The following is a 6,894-nucleotide window of genomic DNA, read 5'->3' as shown; positions in this document are numbered from 1 at the left end:
GCGCCACGTGCCCCGCTGTGCCGACACACGTGTCTCTGTGGACGCCCGCTGAGCAATGAAGACGTTTTCAGCTCTGGAACTGCGACCCTTGGCCCTTAGACCATACATTTAGTTGACGCGAGACCATTAGCAGACAATGTACGGAAGGCAAAGGTCTTCCCCGGGTTCGGCGATCTTACAACACGCTGCGTACCTCGAAAACAGATGAGCGGAACGTTTAACACCGTAAAGTGGGCTTGCTGTTTACATGCTCGGTGTGGCGGGTCTAAAATTATCAGGCAAATGGCTTGAAAACAGCGCCTTTTCCCCACAATCTAGGATTTCCCGTAATAATGTTAAATACCCAGCTCGTTTCAGAGGCAACGGCCCGCAGCCACTGACACACAATGTTTACGTTGGGCTAGAAAGGATCCCAGCCAGCAGCCAGCCAAGAACCTCGAGCCATAGATTATGTTTAATAGTACTGCACTGTAGTATGCTTGGAGTAGTGTAGCGGTTAGCGCGCTGCGCTACGAACCAGGTGACCTGGGTTCGATTCCCGCTCACGATTAGTTGAACTGGCCCTGGGCCTCTCCTAGGTCTACTCGGCCTCAAATGAGTACCTGGTGCAGTGCATAAATATCACCACTATGGAAACAAACGCGGCTGGGCTTGGTGATGGTCACCCACCCCCTCGTGTGCTGTGCCAACCTTCATAGGTGCTCGCGAACAGCACTTGCCCCGATGGTATGTTAAATGCTATACGGGGGATCTTTGTAGTATGATTTTAATACATGTGTGCACACAGTCAACTCAACGCCTTAACACAAAGCCTAAGAAATGTTCATCAGAGGCTGGTTGGGATTTTTCCACTGTGATCGTACAACACACATGGTTGATAATTACTGGTGGCCAATGACACAGGGCATCCGTGTGAACATATGTTTGTACACCGAGCTATGAGCCTGGAGACCTGAGTTCAACTCGTGCGACGTGACCATCTGAACTGTGCCTCGTCTCCTCCCCCCAGCCCCGCTCACCCCGTCGCCAACCCGCACTAACCGGCACGGTGAAGTATGGTCAGATGACCACATGACCAACACGGTGTGAGGGGGCATTCAACCCAGCAGGGGATTTACAGAGGGGTTTGCGAATTCACTTTTTATCATCATTATTTCACTATTGTGCACATGTGTGTGTGTGTGTGCACCTAACCATAAAAGTAGATTTCAACTGCGGCTAAATGCACATTACAAACTATTTGTGCAGGGTGTAGCTCCAGAAAGGGATGCTGAAGCAAGATACAATACAAAATAAACGCTATATAATTATAACATGGTCAGAGAAACAAAGATAACTTTCTCCACATTCATCACAGCACTGCCGTACAACAGACACACATTTATATTATTGAGAATTTTCGGACATTTCAGACTTTTTTTTTTGGCTTTATTATTTTATTACTTCCATTCTACGTGACTTTACCGAAAGAACCAAGAAGATTCACGTGAATATCGAGCGGACAGGAGTCAACGATGGTAAAGGCAGTCTCAAACTCCGGTCTTGCATCACATCGCAATGCACGTGTCCGATCTTAGCGAGCATCCGATGAGTGAACGTGCCCGTGAGATGACTTGCACCGAAAATGTGTGATCGGCGATCGCAGGGTTACGGAGTAGAGGACACGAGGTTCGAGAAACCTCGTGGTGTTGAAACGGATGTATTTTTCGTCAATAAAATAACGCCCGAATTTTTTTAAACTCTGGTGGAAGAGTACAAAAATGGCAATATGCCTCCAAAAAAATGTGTGCGCATGTATATATATACACGTGCAAGGAGGTGCAGGATGTTTTGCCAAGTAGTGCTGCGTCCATGTGCGTGATGCCCGCGTCTGGACTCAATTGGGCGCGTGTAAGCGAGCACATAATCTCGCAGAGCTCTTAAACACGGTCGTGCGCGGAATGCACGTGGCCATGCTTAACAAGGCCCTCCACTTTGAATGTGTGCATACCGCACATACTGTACCCCGCATAACGCGCCGGAGCCTGCAGCAGGGACGACACATCTGGATCTAAATATCGAGGGGGCATCATCATCTGCGCGGCGCACGACGGACGGCTGCCTGGAAGCGTGTGCGACTGCCGGGAATTGCGTTCAAAAAAAGAAAATCGGGAGAGAAAACAAATCTATTTCGGTCGATATCAAACGCAACCCTGCTCGATCCATTGCTGGATGAAGGTTTTCAAGCCTCCGCCGCCCCCCCCTATGACTCTGCGATGCAACAATCCGCTGCCGATCGGATGTCATCACTCCATCTCCGTGGCGTTCACTCCTCTGTCGATCACTCGCGCTTTTGTGATTTTTTAAAGGATATTTTTGGTCTCTTACCCCAACTCGATCGGTAATATTACACCATCTCTGCAGCGGGTGTCCTCTACAAGAGATGTTTCCTTCCCTGGCTGCCGCTCCGTAGTTAGTCTCGATCACTTGCCGGCCGTCACCCTCTTCATTCACCAAATCGACGTTTCTAAATTGAGCGTGCTCTCTAATCCATGTTTTCCTCTCTCAATCTCTCCGCGTAATTACAAGCACGCAGCGCTCTCTGCTTCACGCCAAACTACGGTCCAATAAATGAGTTCTAACCCCACGGATAGTCTTGATCTCTTTTGCAACGAACGAGTTTGTGATGCACGTGTCATGAGCGTACGAATTGATCTTAATTGAGGAATCGGTGCATTGCGGGTTATGACACGGGCGAACAATTGCCCCCTCTGCCGAACGATGCCACGGGATATGTTTTGCCCTCCACACTGGACGTGAGAGAAGACGTGCCCTGTGAGTTCACCTTCGCGACGTCTGTGAAAATAAACCCATCTACTGAGTAAACCAGCTCGCCACTGAGTGCACGAGCCACTGAGCCCTCTGGGCCCTTCATAACGCTCAGTTATGTCCAATGTATCCAATGCCCGAGGTAGATCCTGAGCATCTTTTAAACCGACGAAAACCCCTGAGTGGGCATCACACGCTGCTCGTGCGGGCGCTTGCGATCACTGTCACTCAAGATCTTATTGCCTGAAACAAAAACCAAAACAACCTAACTATACCCGGGTCGAATAGCGGATCCAAGCAAGAAAACAAGGAGAACGTTCAAATCACGGGTGGCCGTGAATCTCGCCCTGGTTTTAAAACAACGTAAGAGATTCGTGATGGCAATGTTACAGGTTTGAAACGTGCCGTACCTGACGATATTACAGCCTGTGACCAAATCACCTGGGATGCGTGCCATCTCGTCAGATCTCGCGAAGCTGTTCAGGGTCGAGCCTGCATAGTTCTCGGATGGGCGACTACCATTTACGTAACAGGTGTTATAGGCCGCGGGGCTGTGGGCAGCAGAGCGCAGTGTCAGTGTCCAGGGTTAGAGCGTATTTCTATGTCCCCGCGTTCAGTAACCTACGCTGACCAGCGTGGCCACATCCTCTGTGGGGGAGGTTCCTACCCAGGGGTTGGGCAACCTGCGGCTGCGTAGCCGCATGCGGCTGTTGAAGGATTGATTATTGATGTTCTTTATAAAGGACCACCGTCTCGTTTTCACCGCGTGCATTGCCGCTTTTGAAATATTATTATTCTTTTGTTAACGAATCCGAAAAAAAATGTCTCTCATCGTTTTTAGCCACCCGTGGCCTAACTCAACGGTGGATTTGACAAAGAGCTGCGCACGTACAACGAACATTTTATAGTGATAGGCCATTCAGATATATAAACGCAATATATACCTTTGTTTTTTATTTTACAAACTCTAGGGCACCAACACGAGAAAGGAACTTGACAAGCACCCCCTCTGTGTTTTCTTCTTCCAAGAAATATAATTAATACAGGCTGCTCATCGGCCAAATTTGGCACCAAGGATGTCTGTCCGGCCGAAGATATAGATGCTTACAAGGAAGCAAAGCGACGTGGCGTGTGTCCGCCTAGTAAACACATGCTCGTAGACAAACAAATAAACTTCCAGCCATCAAGTATCTGCCAGACCAATACTCCCTTGGCTCAATTCTGAATTGACAACTTTGCCTCGGGGTTTTAGCACTGAACTCTTACAGTATCATCGACATTTTGATAAAAAAATTTTACCCTTTTATCTGGCAACAAAACTGACACATTTTTTACAAGGAGTAATGTAAAAAAGGTGTTAGTTTTGTTGCCAGATAAAAGGGTAAAAAACCAATTATCATATTTTGCTACTGCCAAATGAGGTTCCAATAGTGTAAATGCTTAACCCGAGCTCTCATACTCTGATGGTGCATTGTCCTTGAGTTGTGCGCCTTTTGGCGTCATCTGGTCCAACACCATGTGAGACTAGGCTCTAAAGAAAGCTGTCTCGGGTGTTGACCAATCAATTTCAAAGACAGTGCATACATGATCAGAGTCATGTTTTTTGTTTGCATTCCGACTGCAGGTATTGTGGTCAATGCAAACATGACTCCTTGTAAAAAAAGGTCATCGACATTAACCACGATCTGTCCACTTCTGGGCTAAGGCCTCCATGCACCAACAATAGGCCTCAACAAGCCTGACTTTGCTGATGAAACCCAGGAGGTCAAACCAGTCCAAAGTCTGCTCACTGAAGCACATGCTGCTGCTGAATAACTTTTGGTCTGAAAAGCCAACAGGCTGACGTACTAAGCATGTATTCAAATACACGTGGAGACACGACTGAATTATTATGTGTGTGTGCGTTTTTAGAAATCGGTTCAGTACGTTCGTCAAAGAACAGTGCCTTGAAGGTGTAAAGGGATTGGGCTACAGCGTGGCAGCAGCGTCTCCAAGGCTCCTGACGATCGCCCACAGCCACAGACTCCGGGGTGAGGTCGCGTGCGTGGGTGTGGGTTACGTCCCTTAGGAGTCAATGAATTTGCCTGCGGCTGAAGGTTTTAAGTGTTCAGAATTCAACGTCTTCCGGAGTGATTTCCCAACATGATACGATGCCTTTCTTTTTAAAGGGAATGTGGGTGGGTGTTAATGTATATCTCTACGTGCCTCCAAAAGCAACATTGCAAGAATAATTGGTGACACAATTCATGCAAAAGCTATGAACTCGGCTGCATTTGTTTAACGGGCCACATCCTGCTGTTGAGACTCAGAGAAGTTGAAACCATTTGCCTGGTGATATCTGCACCAGGCAACACAGCCCAATACTCTTTAACACGCTAAACCATGCTTGCAGATGAAGCTAAGCTCTGTTGCTGGCTGATCTACAATCACAATGCCCTTTGCGATTTGCAGAGGGAGAACGGTGGTCAGTTAGCACGCTGTGCTAAGATCCTGGTGAACTGAGTTCGATTCCCAGCCACGGCTCAAGTGCGTGGCGAGCGAAATCTAAAGCAGTGGGAGGGGTGCCCATCGTGTCCAACCCGCACTGAGCAACCAGCGTGATGAATAAGAATTGTCGATCGAGTCCTGTGACCGACACGGCACGGGGGAGGCATTCATCCAGCAGTGGATCGACACAGAGGCTGTACATTATTACTATCATTGTGTTTTTTGTTCATGACATCCGATCAACTGCTCGTGTATGAACAACGGTGAGCACGGGGCAGCTTGCGCTGTGAATGCGGCGTTGATCTATGCAGTTGTTGGTAGACTTACGCAAGCCGTGTGTTGTGTGTGTTGTGTGTGTTGTGTGTGCTGTGTGTGCTGTGTGTGTTGTGTGTGCGCGCAAGTGGCACTTTGCAGGAGAATAGAAGTGAGCCGCACAGGGAGAAAAGCTCAGCCGAGGGCAGAGGTAATAATCTATCATCTAAAATGTACCAAGCGAAGCGTCCAGCCAACATGAGAGTGCGACGTGCCCTCGCCTGCGGTTACACAACCCGCTCTCTTTCTCAGAATACGGATCGCTGACATGTTCTGATCGTCATTGTGCGTGTGTGTTTTATATACGTGGGGAGCGGTGGTGCAGTTGTTAGCGCACTGCGCTACGAACCCGGCGTCCCGAGTTCGATTTCCGCTCACGGGCCACCAACACCGGGTGACGATTATCGGAACCGGTCCTCGACTTCCGCTAGGTCGACTCAGCCTCAAATGAGTACCTGGTGCGGTGTGTATGCATCGCTACTGGGAAAGACAAAGGCGGTCGGGCGTGTTGCTGATCACTCACCCCCTTGTGTACCGTTGCAGCCTTCATAGGATAGGTGCTCGCAAACAGCACTTGCCTCAACAGTCTGTTAAAGGTTACACGGGGCATCTGTCTTTTTATACGTGTGTGGGTGTTGTGTGTGTACAAGTGGCTTTGTGTTTGCAGCTGTTGCGTGTATCTGTGTGGGTGCAAACGTTTGGCTTTGCACACTTGGTCGTGTGTGTTTTCTTGCGTGTGATATGCGGGCGTACGCACAAGCGGCATGATGTGTGCCAATGTGACTGTACATTTCCCTACAATGCGGTCGTCTGCATACACCGGGGGAGCAGTGCAGGGCGCAGTCGTGAGCGCGATGCTCCACCAAACTCACCATCTCAGACTCCCCGGCCGTGGCTATCATGAGCAGTGACAAGTGGATATCCTCACCCAGATCCACTGCAGTATCTGGCGAGGTATGTAATCCCCACTGGAGAGACAGAGGTGTGTGTTGCTGGCCAAGCCAGCCGCTCACGTGCCGTGCCAGCCTTACTCGGGGGTCACCAATAGCACTTCCCCCAAACAGTCTGTATGGCTGTTGCAATGTGGGTGTGTGGGTGTGCATGCGGGAGCGGTAGTGAAGCGGTACGCGCGCTGCGCTACGAATCGCCGGTGTCGATTATGTTGACCAGCCCTGGGCCTCCCTCTAGGTCGACTCGGCCTCAAATGTGAACCTGGTGCGATATGTAAACATCGCCACTAGGGAGACAAAGGCGGCCGGGCGTTGTGTTGGCCACCCACCCCTTCGT

The sequence above is a fragment of the Lampetra planeri genome, chromosome 19 (genome assembly GCF_965212315.1).
Source record: "Lampetra planeri chromosome 19, kcLamPlan1.2.h2, whole genome shotgun sequence".
NCBI classification, from domain to species: domain Eukaryota; kingdom Metazoa; phylum Chordata; class Hyperoartia; order Petromyzontiformes; family Petromyzontidae; genus Lampetra; species Lampetra planeri.
This window is presented reverse-complemented; position numbering follows the sequence as displayed.